Source organism: Anomaloglossus baeobatrachus, chromosome 1 (assembly GCF_048569485.1).
Source record: "Anomaloglossus baeobatrachus isolate aAnoBae1 chromosome 1, aAnoBae1.hap1, whole genome shotgun sequence".
Taxonomy (NCBI): Eukaryota; Metazoa; Chordata; class Amphibia; order Anura; family Aromobatidae; genus Anomaloglossus; species Anomaloglossus baeobatrachus.
This window is the reverse complement of record NC_134353.1, coordinates 643052890-643067259: the sequence shown is the minus strand read 5'-3', so window position 1 is coordinate 643067259 and position 14370 is coordinate 643052890.

Genomic DNA, 14370 nt, shown 5'->3' with positions numbered 1-14370 from the left:
TACATTTTATTTGTATCTATTTTTATTTTTGAACATTACCAGTAGCTGATTCATTTCCCACCCGAGGCTTATACTCGAGTCAATTAGGTTTTCCATCATTTTGTGTTAAGATAGGGGCCTCGGCTTATACTTGGGTCGGTTTATACTTGAGTATATACGGTATATCCCAAACTCTATATTTGACGGGAAAAGTTGGGGGTCGTCTTATATGCCCAGTCATCTTATATGCCGGAAAATACGGTATGTAAACTTTTAACTTTGCAGAAAGTAATAAAAATGCCTTTAAACATTCTCTCTCCCATTATTCTGGCATTTAACAAATATAAATATTTTTGGTAATCCTAATTGACCTAAAACGGGAAAGGTTAATTCTGATTTCATATCAGATAGTGTCTTTTTAGATAGTGTATGTGAATTTCTGGTTTCAACTGCATATATATATTGTACTATACAAAGGTTTTAGGCAGCATTTCAAAGCAACTACACATTAGTAATTATAGCATAATTAGTAATTAATATTGGGTGTAATAGGATATTGTCATATATATATATTATATAACACCTATTACTATTATTACTAATGGGCACTGTAATTGCTTTAGTTCCATTGTGCTCGGTATTTTCAGATTCTTTTCCATTCAGTCACTTTATTTCAAACAGGTGACCTCCTTTCCTTCGGTTCACAATGCTCTTTTTTCCATTCCCACGAAATTCCTTTGGAGAGGTTTACACAAAATTTGCATTCATTTCTTGGTCATCTAAGACTGTTATATTGTTCAAGTCCCCAAGGATTTTCTTTCTTTACGTGTTTTTCCTACTTTGCTTTGTCTCTCAGTTTCTACTTCACTAATTCCCCTGCACCCGCTGTCTGCTAATGTCCAACTCTTCTCTATTAATCTCAGATTGCTCATGGACAAAGGAATCTGGGGAACAGAATGCACTGGATCTGGTGTCCTGGCTATGAGAACAGAGGCTGATGGTATCTTATTTTGTGTAGCTTTGATATATTAGTATAACCAAAGTTGTATACTCTACCACTGTAAATGCTTTGCCATAAAAAAAGTTAGAATGATAACAATAGTGAGGTAGTTATGTTTATGTAGGAATTAAATAGAAAAAGTAAAAAGTAATTCAATTACTAGAAGTAGATGCATCCTTAGGGGTACTTCTCACAAAGCGAGATCGCTGCTGAGTCACGATTTTTGTGACGCACCAGTGACCTCATTAGCGATCTCGCTGTGTGTGACACTGAGCAGCGATCTGGCCCCTGCTGTGAGATCGCTGCTCGTTACACACAGCCCTGGTTCATTTTTTAGATGTTTGCTCCCGCTGTGAAGCACACATCGCTGTGTTTGACAGCGAGAGAGCAACGATCTGAATGTGCAGGAAGCAGGGAGCCAGCGTCTGGCAGCCTGCGGTAAGCTGTAACCAAGGTAAATATCGGGTAACCAAGCGAAGTCCTTTGCTTGGTTACCCGATATTTACCTTGGTTACTAGCGTACGCTGCTCTCAGGCTGCCAGTGCCGGCTCCCTGCTCCCTGCACACGTAGCCGGAGTACACATCGGGTAAATAAGCAAAGCGGTTTGCTTATTAACCCGATGTGTAATCTGGCTAGGAGTGCAGGGAGCCAGCGCTAAGCGGTGTGCCCTGGTAACCAAGGTAAATATCGGGTAGCCAAGCGAAGTGCTTTGCTTGGTTACCCGATTTTTACCTTAGTTACCAAGCGCAGCTTCACTTCCACACGTCGCTGCTGGCTGGGGGCTGGTCACTGGTCGCTGGTGAGATCTGCCTGATTGACAGCTCACTAGCAACCATGTAGCGACAAACCAGCGATCCTGACCAGGTCAGATCGCTGGTGGGATCGCTGGAGCATCGCTAAAGTGTGACGGTACTCTTAGTGTGTCACCTTTAACATAACCTATCGATTAGTTGACAGCTATCTATCCTGACTTCCTAATACATGTTTACACTCGACTTGGCCGAACATTTCTGTGTTCTCCTTGCTAAACAAATAGATCATTTCTAGAAATTCCATTGGCCTAATCTTTTTCTTCCCTGACATTACCTGTAGGGGAGAGTCATGAGGCCACCTTACACTTTAGATTAGGCTGATCCTCATGAAATTGGTGGGTCTGGCTGACTTTTAATTAATGTGTCACTTATATGAAAATTAGTCCTACTACCAGACACACGAAACCTTTGGACTGGGGTGGTCCTGTTTCGTGAAGAGAAAACACAAGCCCTTTTCTTTATTTCAGGCCAATTATTGGTGGAATCAATATATTTCAAAATTTAAATGGTAGCAGGTAATTGACTTCTGCACCAAGAATCTTTTGTGGACTATGGTTCCAATCACTGCTATAGTACAAATTGTCTCTCCAGGGAGGGGCATTGCAGCTATAAGACCCCTCACTGGCAGCCAGACTGGTTTGTCAGGTCTCCGCAAGGAGAAAAGGTTTCCCCTTAGGGTATGTTCACATAGGGCTTTTTTGGTACGTTTTTGTGCGTTTTTTGGTTGCAGATTCGCCTTATGCAAATCCATGCTAATAAAAAGATGCTTTTTACAGTCCCTGCAAAGTCTATGAAATTTCTGAAATCTCATGCACACACACACACACACACACACACACACACACAAAAACCTGCAGATTTTTTCCTGACTGTTTTGTCAGATATCTGCGTTTTTGCTGCAGATTTCATACAATGGGCATGTCAATTCTTTGCAGCGTTTTTGCAATGTTTTTTTCATTCATACAACCCCTTTTGTACACAAAATGCACAAAAAAACACATCAAAAACGCCACTAAAAAAGCACCAGAAATGCAGGTGACTCAAAGGAGATTTCCTGCCACAAGATCAGGTTTTGAATCAGGAAAAAAAAGTTACCAAAAAAGGCCAGTGTGAACAAGCCTTAGACCCTGCTATAGTACTAGCTCTGGACTTTTATCAATATCACAAATGTTTACAAGTTTAAGGAGGACTTAATATCAATACATCTAAGTATACATTTTAGCTAGCGCAAATTTATAGGATCAAAAGTTAATGCCAGTATGTCTGAATGGATACACATAAACCAGTATGGCAGTAGATTACATTTAATTTTGATGTTTCAATAAATCTATTGAACAGGGACACACTAAAATGAAAGCTGTCAGTAAAGTGCCTTACATCTATTACCAATGTACTATAAATCAGTTAAATCATCACAATTGGCCATACTGATGCAAATATATGAGGTGTTAGGACAAATAGCTACATGTAGATTGAAGCCATACATATACGTGCCCATCGAATACCAAAATACAAAGAAAAGTGCCAGGAAAAGGTGCAGGCAGGCCGGGAAGGGTGACGAGGAGCGTCTTCTCCCACACAAGACTCCAACGCACGTTTCACAGGGATGTGATTTCTTGCTTTATCAGAGAGTGCACTCAATTTTCAATAGATTTATTGAAACATCAAAATTAAATGTAATCTACTGCTATACTGGTTTATGTGTATCCATTCAGACATACTGGTATTAACCTTTGATCCTATAAATTTGCACTAGCTAAAATGTATACTTAGATGTATTGATATTAAGTCCTCTATTTATGATATTGTATTTTTTATCAGTATTGCATCTTCTATATTGATTTTACATCGTGCATAGCAGGCCAGTCCTTGCCTTTTTACATCTTCCCCTTGATTTGTGCCCATAATAATAATAATAATAATTTTATTCATTTATATAGCGCTATTAATTCCATAGCGCTTTACACATATTGGCAATACTGTCCCCATTGGGGCTCACAATCTAGAGTCCCTATCTGTATGTCTTTGGAGTGTGGGAGGAAACCGGAGTACCCGGAGGAAACCCACGCAAACACGGGGAGAACATACAAACTCCTTGCAGATGGTGTCCTTAGTGGGATTTGAACCCAGGACCCCAGCGCTGCAAGACTGCAGTGCTAACCACTGAGCCACCGTGCCGCCCATTAATGTATTTTGGTCTATTTTTGACCTCCTTTTGACCTGTGTGTTTATTACTTCTCACCAATAAATAATAGCTTTGGAGCATTACTACTCTTTTCCTTCTTGTGTTGATATTCATGTGGGGATGCAGCAGTCATATCCTGCTTTCAAGTGGTTGTGACTATCACAATCTAACAAGGTGAGCCTGTACAGTGTTTCACCCCTTAATTACCACCCTGGTAAGACCCTATATTGCGCTTTTCAGTCTTCCAGTTCCTTTCAATTTTTAGGTACCAGTTATATCTGTTACCTTTACTAATGCCTTTAGGGAACTGTGATGTGTAGCATATGATATAGACTGGTATCAAGTTGTTAAAAAAACATTTTTGTGGTCTTTTGTAACTACTTGATGAAGCTTTGAGGAAAATTACTCTGTTTTGCAGTGGAGCAAGTGACTTCAGCAGCGCAAGCAGAAATTGTAAATGCGCATCCTCCGCCCAGTGTGTATCTTATTCACAGCCCTTTTCAGATGTTATCCACACATATCATACGGAAGCACCACAAACAATTCAATGGTGCAAATATATAAAGTGCTTAATACTACATTTCGTGCCTAGTCCTTAGTGGTAGATTTTGTGTTCATTCAGTGAAGATTAAGTGGTATTGTACATGCCAAATGGCATGGAGCCCAATTTACAATGACTCAGTGGCATGATGCCAAGTCAATGCCAACAAAAAGGCACATTCTTCACTTTTCTCTTGAACATATGGTTGTATCCATTCACTAGGTAGAGTCTTGTTGATTCAGCAGCTACTTTCTTGCTGTGTATCATCGTAGTCATACCTAGAACTATTGTTTCTATGACCCTTATCCTGCCCACTCGCGGAGGTGCTGACAATATAGAATATCGGACACTCAAGTGCAAATAAAAATAATAGATCCCTCTAAGTGCACCCCTCCTGAAGAAAATGTGTTTATGTATGTCGTACAAAGAAAAAAATATGGAAAAATGCCAGGCAAGAAAGGGGGGTAAACTAAAACCAGAGATAAATAGGAAATGTTCACCCAAGTGCTTTAAAGGGATTAAAGCTGGGCTCAGTTGGCAGGAAGTTTGGTTGAATAGAGAAGGGGAGGCCAGCTGGTCTAACAGTGGGGGATATCTGCACCGTGAGCCTGGCAAGTCAAACATAATCGCTTAAATAATATTATCTGTAACCAGGACCTCTTGATCCCTTCTTCTTGCAATTCGTGAGAAGAATGAACGTTAGGCCAATGCTCAGCTGCTTTAGTGGCTGAAAATTAAGAAGACAGGAGCCATGGAAACCCAGCACCTTTTAATATGCAGCATTGGCTACAAATTCTCTGCCCTGTCCTGTTTGACGACATTAAGATGTAAATACTTACAGAAGCGCAGTACAAAGCTGCCGAATTCTGATTGTTTGATTGTACAGCCCAGCTATACTGGCTGCTATTTAACACTGTATTTTTCCATTAGCGCTTATTACAGATGCAGCTGTAGGAAGAACATTGTAAAATGCTCATCTCCGATAAAGTAAGGCATTCGTCAGCCTAGAGAGTTCTGCTCTGAAGACCAATGTGCTTTGTATAGAAGGCAATGGCTCCTAGTTTAACAATTACCGTTAATTGCTAGACTGCGCTTAGAACCGAGTTGGTTATCGTCGATAAGATCCGGAGTTGGAGGACATATCTATACACCAGTTACTATTAATGGCCCTGTTGTATTGAAAAATATTTGTAAGATGAAAATAAGCAATCTTTTTATTGCAGAGATTACTTTTATTAAACAAACAAATTTCATATGGAAACTATAGTAAAAAAATCTATGTTCTCTTAATTTGTCCTAACAAAACCAACTGTTCACTATACATTTTATGTCCGCCTTCGAACACCAAAGTGTAGATTAAAGGAGTTGCCCAGTGCCCACGGTTTGACAACCTTTTCTTAAATGATAGTCCCTCAAATAAAATTAAGAAGCCTTGGATGTTGGCTTTCTCCCAATGAACCCATGGCTTCTGATGGGCTGAAGCATTCACACTTCTGTTCCCCAAAACTGTACAGTGTGGACCATCATGAACCTCTCATGAGTATGCCCAGAGATTTCATGCTAATGCTTTTCGATTAGGTACCCAATTTTTAGTTTTCATTTAAGAAACGATTGTCCACTGGTCAAAACCCCTTTTAATTTACATAGACTGCAAATACATTGGTTTACTGATCTTGTTCTGGTCCTCAGTTACAACCTTAAGGCTGAGTCTACATGGCACCTTTGACTGAGATATGGGTTGTGAAGCCAAAGTCTGTTCTGTGTATATGTTCCTTTGCAGAGTAATGCATGCATCTGAATGGAGTGGCAATGTAACTGATAGGATACCACAACTAGCACATCACAAAAACCCACAACCAGTTGGACATTTTAAGACTTGCTTGTTTTGGTCGCTGTAACCTAATGGTTAAAATGCAACACTCACCCACATTATGCTGTGATGTAGCAAGTACAACGAACGATCTTTGGCCGTCTGACCTGTCTTGGCCAAACCTGCCTTGTAGCTACAGCCTCATTATTAACCATTCTCATCCACATTTGCATTCCCAATGACCAAGCTATTGTGGTAAAATGTTCATGCATCCCCAGGTCACTCAATATATTCATTTTGCTTGCTCTGGTGATTTGTAGTCCCAAAGCTTCACTACAGTTTCAATATAAGCATATTATAATTACATTTTAGTGCTTCATTATTGTTGAGTGTCCCAGACTGACCACAGGTTTAAAGGGACTTTGTCAGCACAGAATTGACTGTTCAAACCAAGCACAGGTGCTCAGTGCACCCTTGGTGTGGCTAAACATTTATGGTAAGTGCGCGTTCACCCTTTGTTTTCCCTGTATCACCCTTCCCCATCTTCTTTGATTGGCAGCTCTGAGTTTATAGCTGGAAAGCAAGTAGTGGTGAAGGTGCACTTAATGTTTGGCCCCACGTTAATGCACGGAGCCTGTGCTTGGTTTGAAAAGACATTCTGTGCTGACAGACGTCCTTTAATGATCTGAAATGTCATCGACCTATGTTTATGGAATATAGACTGTGATATATACAGTGTGTCTTCTTTTACACGTCCAGGAAACACAGACTTTGCTCAAAACGTAAAACCGTCCCAAAAGACGGGTCTACTGACCTAGGCTAACTGTCTCATATATGCATGTGTGAGGCAGTTAGTTCAGGTCAGCAGACGTGGCAGTTGGGGGTCGGGTACGGCGATATGAGCACTGTTCATGTTTCATAGACATGTTAAAGCACCCTAATTTGATATACAAAATAACGGCTCTCCCAGAATGCAGTGCGGAAGGAGCTTAGGAACTTGTCTATCATAAGTTGCTACAAAAGCAATCAGCAGAATACAGGCTGTAATTCAGGGCCAGTAAAAAGATCAACGGGTTAATGTATTTACAACATTGTACTCTTTTTTTTTTTTTTAATATATAAATTTTAACATGGTGTCAAAAAGCAGACATTGCTTCCAAGAGGTTGCAAAGCAGGTACAGTTATTAATACATGGCGGGAAACTATGACTATAGGGGTTTTCTGGTTTTATGTCCATGAAGCCTATTAACAATGAAAAGATCGCAACTATCTAATATGGTGCGAGTTTCACCTTGTCGCCATTTCTAGATCTTTGCTTGTTGATAAACCTGTCCTAATCAGAGCGCGCTCTATAACAATATATGCCGCAGTGTCAGCCGGACATGACCAGGACAGGCTTTTCAACCCCTGGATGCAAGCATGAATATTTCCGTTCACTAACAGCAAGCACACATCTTTACAAGCACATTAGAAAGATGCATAACTGTTCATTATACAGCACTAGCACTTTATACATAAAGCAGAAAACCCTATAATGGAGTTGGGCTAGATAAAAAGATGTGTTTAAAGTTGGTTCCGCATCCCGGCTGATGCACTTCCGCATTTTGACACAGCAGAGACCTTCCTCCTTTTCTCTGTTGGCATGAGACCAGCGTTGTATGTGAGAATGACTGATTGACCAGAGCATTTCATTATCTAAGCCAGCACCCTTCTTTGCCACAGAACATGCGTATACAGAAAAGGGGGCTGGCTCAAGTTTTAGAAAGAGCAAGTAGTCCATCTTGCTTATACTCATTAGCAAGGTAAGAAAGCTCTCTTCTGTGTCAAAAGAAATATCAACTAAGTAATCTATTAAAGGGGTTTCCACTTTAAGGAAAGTAGGTCCCAGATGCTCTTATATACATTATATCACAAAAGTGAGTACACCCCTCAAATTTTTGTAAATATTTTTATATTTATTTTCATGAGACAACACTGAAGATATGACACTTTGATACAATGTGAAGTAGTCAGTGTGCAGCTTCTATAACAGTGTAAATTTGGTGTGCCCACTAAATAACTCAACATACAGTCTTTACTCTCTAAACCGCTGGCAACAAAAGTGAATTCACCCCTAAGTGAAAATGGCTAAATTGTGCCCAAAGTGTCAATATTTTCTCTTGGTCACGAAGTTCACTAGAGCTTCACATGAGTCACTGGATTCCACTTCCACTCCTCCATGACAATATCATGGAGCTGGTGGATGTTACAGATCTTGCACTCCTTGTCATTCCGTTTGAGGATGCCCCACATATGCTTGGCAGGTCCAGCACCTTTACCCTCAGTTTCTTTAGCAAGGAAGTGGTCATCTTGGAAGTGTGTTTAGGATCATTATTATGTTGGAATACTGCCCTGTGGCCCAGTTTCCGAAGAGAGGGGATTATGCTCCTTCTCATTATATCACAGTACATGCTGGCATTTATGGCTCCCTCAATGAGCTGTAGCTCCCCACAAACAACAGCACTCACTCATGAAGCTCCAAATCATGAAACTCCCACCACCATGCTTGACTGTAGGCATGACACAATTGTCTTTGTACTCCTCACCTGTTTGCTGCTACACACGCTGGACACTATCTGAGCTAAATAAATTTATCTTTGTATCTTCAGACTACAGGACATGGTTCCAGTAATCCATGTCCTTAATCTGCTTGTCTTCAGCCAACCGTTTGCGGGCTTTCTTATGCATCATCTTTAGGAGATTATTCCTTCTGGAGCAACAGCTATGCAGACCAATTTGATGCAGTGTTGTCGCCGTATGGGCTGAGGACTGTCAAGCTCACCTCCACCTGTTTAACCTCTGCAGCAAAGCTGGCAGCACTCATACTTCTATATTGAGTATTTGTATATGATGCTGAGTATGTGCACTCAACTACATTGGTTGACCATGGTTGTTCTAAGTGGAACATGTCTTGTTAAACTGCTGTATGGTCTTGGCCACTGTGCTGAAAATCAGTTTCAGGGTGTTGTCAATATTCTTATAGCCTAGGCCATCTTTATGTAGAGCAACAAATCTTTTTTTTAGATCCTTAGAAAATTCTTTGCCATGAGGTGCCATGATGAACTTCCAGTGACCAGAATAAGATAACAGGTGAGCGATTAAAACAAATTTAACACACCTGCTCCCCATTCACACTTGAGATTTTGTAACACTAATGAGTCACATGACACCAGAAAGGAGAATGGGTAAATTGACACAATTTGACCATTTTCACTTAGAAGTGTACTCACCTTTTTTGCCAGCAGTTTAGACATTAATGGCTGTGTGTTGAGTTATTTAGAAAGCACACCAAATTTACACTGTAATACAAGCTGGACACTGACTGCTTTATATTGTATCAAAGTGTCTTATCTTTAGTGTTGTCAGCTGAAAAGATATGATAAAATATTTACAAAAATTTGGGGGGTGTACTCACTTAAGATATACTGTATCCAAAAGTAACAGACACAGCAGATACTCGCCTTATTTGGTCCAGCACAGGATCCGTATTGTTGCTTGGTACTTATTGTTTTGGATGCGGCAGTGACGTCATGCCGACAAGAGTGCATTTCTTCTACAGCTAATCACTGAACTCAACAACTGTGATGATGACAACGGCGATAGTGCAATGGTGGTTTGCACTGTTGATGTGACATTGCTGCATGCAAAACACCAAGGCCTCAGAAGCTCCAGGGAGCCAGTGCTTGACCTGAGGAGGTTGAGTATCTGCTGTATTTGATATTTTAGGTATTTTAAAGCATATGTGTCCATTTTCCTTAAAGAGGTTGTCCACTACTTAACCATTGATGACCTGTCCTTAGGATAGATCATCAGTGTCTGACTGTGTTGATTTGAGTAGATGGGGGATGTGCAGTTCCCAGCCGCTGCCACTATCAGAAATGGAGCAGCTCCGTAACTGGGCATCTCCGGCACAGGCTGTCGCTGCAGGTGCTATGAACAGCTGATCGGCGGGGGTGCCGGGTGTCGGACATTGATGACCTATCCTAAGGAGATGCCATCAAAGTTAAAGTAGTGGACATCCCCTTTAAAATAAAAAAACACCCTAAAGCATTAATTTAAACACCTTTAAATTATCTAGCAGGACACATTAGAATTTGAAAGCAATCAGTATAATTAATAGCAGTCAGGAGGTGCTAATGATGAGCAAGGAATAATAATGCTTTATGTCTATATTTTTTCTAAGAAAGACATTTTATATAACTTGTCTGACATGAAGGAAAATTACAATATCTGTGTAGCCTGCTTCTGTGATACAGGATAAATGTAACAAAGGCACATGACTGTAAACTAATACAAAGTAAAAGACTATAGAGTACCTGTATGATAATGTGCAGCCGGGGAATATTTCAACCCTAAAATGGTAATTATTTAAAGATTTACATAGAGCACATAGCCTCTATTTAAATCCTACTAGATAAGTATAGTTTAACTTAAAAGGAACCTGTCAGGTCCCCTATGCCGACCAACCCAGCAGCATTCACACCTTTGTGCCCAAATTTCCTCCCTAATGCTATTCACTAATATGAATGTTTAAAAAAACAACTGATAAACTCCACTGTCCCTATACTAATTAGGCGGTGACTAGTCAATGGGGTTCTTGCTACCCAGATTTGTCGGCCCTCTTTTCATATAATCACGCCCCTGTTATTTCCTGATAACAAGGAAAGAGGGCCGACTAGCCTGGAGAAACATTGCCCCTTCAACTAGTCAAGGCCCTAATTAGTATAGGGACAGAGAGGTTCAAAAGTCTTTTTTTTAAACATTCATACTAGTGAATAGTGTTATACAGGGCTGGTTAGGGAGGGAATTTGGCTATAGAGGTATGAAGGCTGCTGGGTTGGAGGGCATAGAGGATAGGTTCAATTAATGAAAAATCAACTTTTACTTGATATGCAAATGAGGGTAATTTGGTGCACCCTTGGTGTGGTCGTGTAGGTGCACCTTCACGCCCTCCTATTTGCATAATCAAGCTGGTACCTTACACTGATTGACTTGTTTCTGACACCCACAGTGAACACTATGTTCCCTGTTTGCACCTGCGCACTGACACTGGATGATTGTGGCGGTGTACACACAATGGCTGCTGGCGCATGCTGATATCTGGCTTCAGAGTCAGTGTGCAGGAGCAGACAGGAGACACAGTGTTTAGTCTGGGCATCAGAGACAAGTCAATCAACATAAGGATCTGGCTCTATTATGCAATATAGGAGGATGTGGTCTGGTTGCACCAAAGCATAGGCCTAATCATATTTCTAAGGGTGCACCAAAGCACCCTCATTTTGATATAAATAAAAGCTGATTTTAATTTTAATTAAATATTCACTTAAGCTATACTTATCCAGTATGATTTAATTAGGGGCTAGGTGCCCTATATAAATGTTTGGGCAGTTTAATTGCTCCTTTTGGGGTGCAGACTCCCTTTAAAACTGATAACAGGGAGTGCAGAAACATGTGACTGGTTGGGCGCACCTTATTTATTAACCAGCTGAAACACTTCATGCTGTTCTAACCATGGGAAGCCTGGAACAGAGAGCAATGTTCAACTCTGAAACACTGTGGCATTTAAAAAAAAACAAACAAACAAAAAAAACAACAAAAAAAATCATCCTCGATTCATCATTCTTTTTATGCCTTTTTAGAGTAAAGGGGGCTTTACACGCTGCGACAACGCTAGCGATTGCTAGCGATGTCGAGCGCGATAGCACCCGCCCCCGTCGTATGTGCGACATTTGGTGATCGCTGTCGTAGCGACATCGCTACCGATATATCGTCAGGGTCAAGTCATTAGTGACACACATCCGGCACCAGTAGCGACATCGCAGCGTGTGACACCAAGGAGCGACGATCGAAAAATCGCTCAAAATAGGTGATCGTTGACACGTCGCTCCTTTTCATATCGTTGCTGCTGCAGGTACAATTTTGTTCGTCGTTCCTGTGGCAGCACACATCACTATGTGTGACACCGCAGGTACGGCGAACATCTCCTTACCTGCGTCCACCGGCAATGAGGAAGGAAGGAGGTGGGCGGCATATTCCTGCCGCTCATCTCCGCCCCTCCTCTGCTATTGGGCGGCCGCTTATTGACGCCGCAGTGACGTCGCTAGGATGATGAATGCACCTCCCCCTTGAAGGAGGGTTTGTTCGGCAGTCACAGCGACGTCGCTAACAAGGTATGTGCGTGTGACGCTGCTGTAGCGATAATGTTCGCTATGGCAGCGAGCACCAAATGTCGCATGAACGACGGGGGCGGGTGCTATTGCGCTCGACATCGCTAGCAATCGCTAGCGATGTCACAGCGTGTAAAGCACCCTTAAGATGCGTCTTTTAGAAACTTAATGAAAGGGTTGTGCAATATATCACTAGAAAAAGGCACAAAATAAAATAAAAGAGCAACTAAAAAAAAATAAATTAGTCAAACATCATGCACCATATTGTTGAATAGGAACAAGACAAAAAAAATTACTGAAGAGTAAATAATGAATCAGGACCATAGTCTGTGTAGATTTCATGGTGCCCATCTTCAGACAGCAGTGGACGGTTGACATGTTCCCTTCAAGTCCTATTTATACAATTCCGAACACAGAGATTATGACAAATACAGTGAAGGAAATAATTCTTTGATCCTTTGCTGATTTTGTAAGTTTGCCCACTGACAGACATGAACAGTCTATAATTTTAAGGGTAGGGTAATTTTAACAGTGAGAGATAGAATATCCAACATAAAATTCAGAAAATCACATTGTATAAATTATATAAATTTATTTCCATTTTGCAGAGAGAAATAAGTATTTGATCCCCTCCCAACCATTAAGGCTATGTTCACACTAGAAAAATGATTTTTCTTAAGAAATTTCTTAAGAAATTTCTTAAGAGTGCACCTGTGTTAAAAAAACGCACCAAAAACGCACCTGCGTTTTTGCCGCGTTTTTGGTGCGTTTTCGGTGCGTTTTTGGTGCGTTTTTACCGCTGGTTGCTCCCTGCGTTATTGTGCCAATTATATATGGCAAAAAACGCAGTTAGCTGCAGAAAAGAAGTGACATGCTCATTCTTTTTCTTAAGAAAATCTACTGAAAGAATTTTCTTAAGAAAAAAACGCAGTGTGCGCACAGCTAATTTTTTTTGCCATAGGTTTTGCTGGGGAATGTCTGCAGAAAGGTTACAAGAATTTCTCAAGAAATTTCTGCAGCAAAAACGGACCAAAAACGGACCAAAAACGCAGGTGAAAAACGCAGTGTGTGAACATAGCCTAAGAGTTCTGGCTCCTACAGCCCAGTTAGACACTCCTAATCAACTCCCTTACCTGCATTAAAGAAAGCTGTCTTAAATTGTTACCTGTATAAAAGACTCCTGTCCACAGACTCAATTAATTAGTCAGACTCTAACCTCTACAACATGGGCAAGACCAAAGAACTTTCTAATGATGTCAGGGACAAGGTCATAGACCTTCTCAAGGCTGGAATGGGCTACAAAACTATAAGTAGGATGTGGGGGGAGAAGGAGGCAACTGTTGGTGGAATAGTAAGAAAATGGAAAAAATACAAAATGACTGTCAATCAACATCGACCTGGGGCACCATGCAAAATCTCACCTCATGGGGTATGCAGGATCATGAGTAAGGTGAGAGATCAGCCTAAAACTACACAGGGGAAACTTAATGATCTCAAAGCAGCTGGGTCCACTGTCACCAAGAAAACCATTGGTAACACATTACGCCATGATGGAGTAAAATCCTGCAGTGCCCGCAAAGTCCCACTGCTCAAAAAGGCACATGTGCAGGCCCATCTGAAGTTTGCCAATGTACACCTGGATGATTCTGAGAATGATTGGGAGAAGGTGCTGTGGTCAGATGAGACAAAAATTTAGCTCTTTGGCTTTAACTTGCAGTGTTTGGAGGAAGAAAAATGCTACCTATGACTCAAAAAACACCATCCCCACAGTCAAGCATGGAGGTGGAAACATTATCTTTTGGTGGTGTTTCCCTACTAAGGGCACAGGGCTACTTC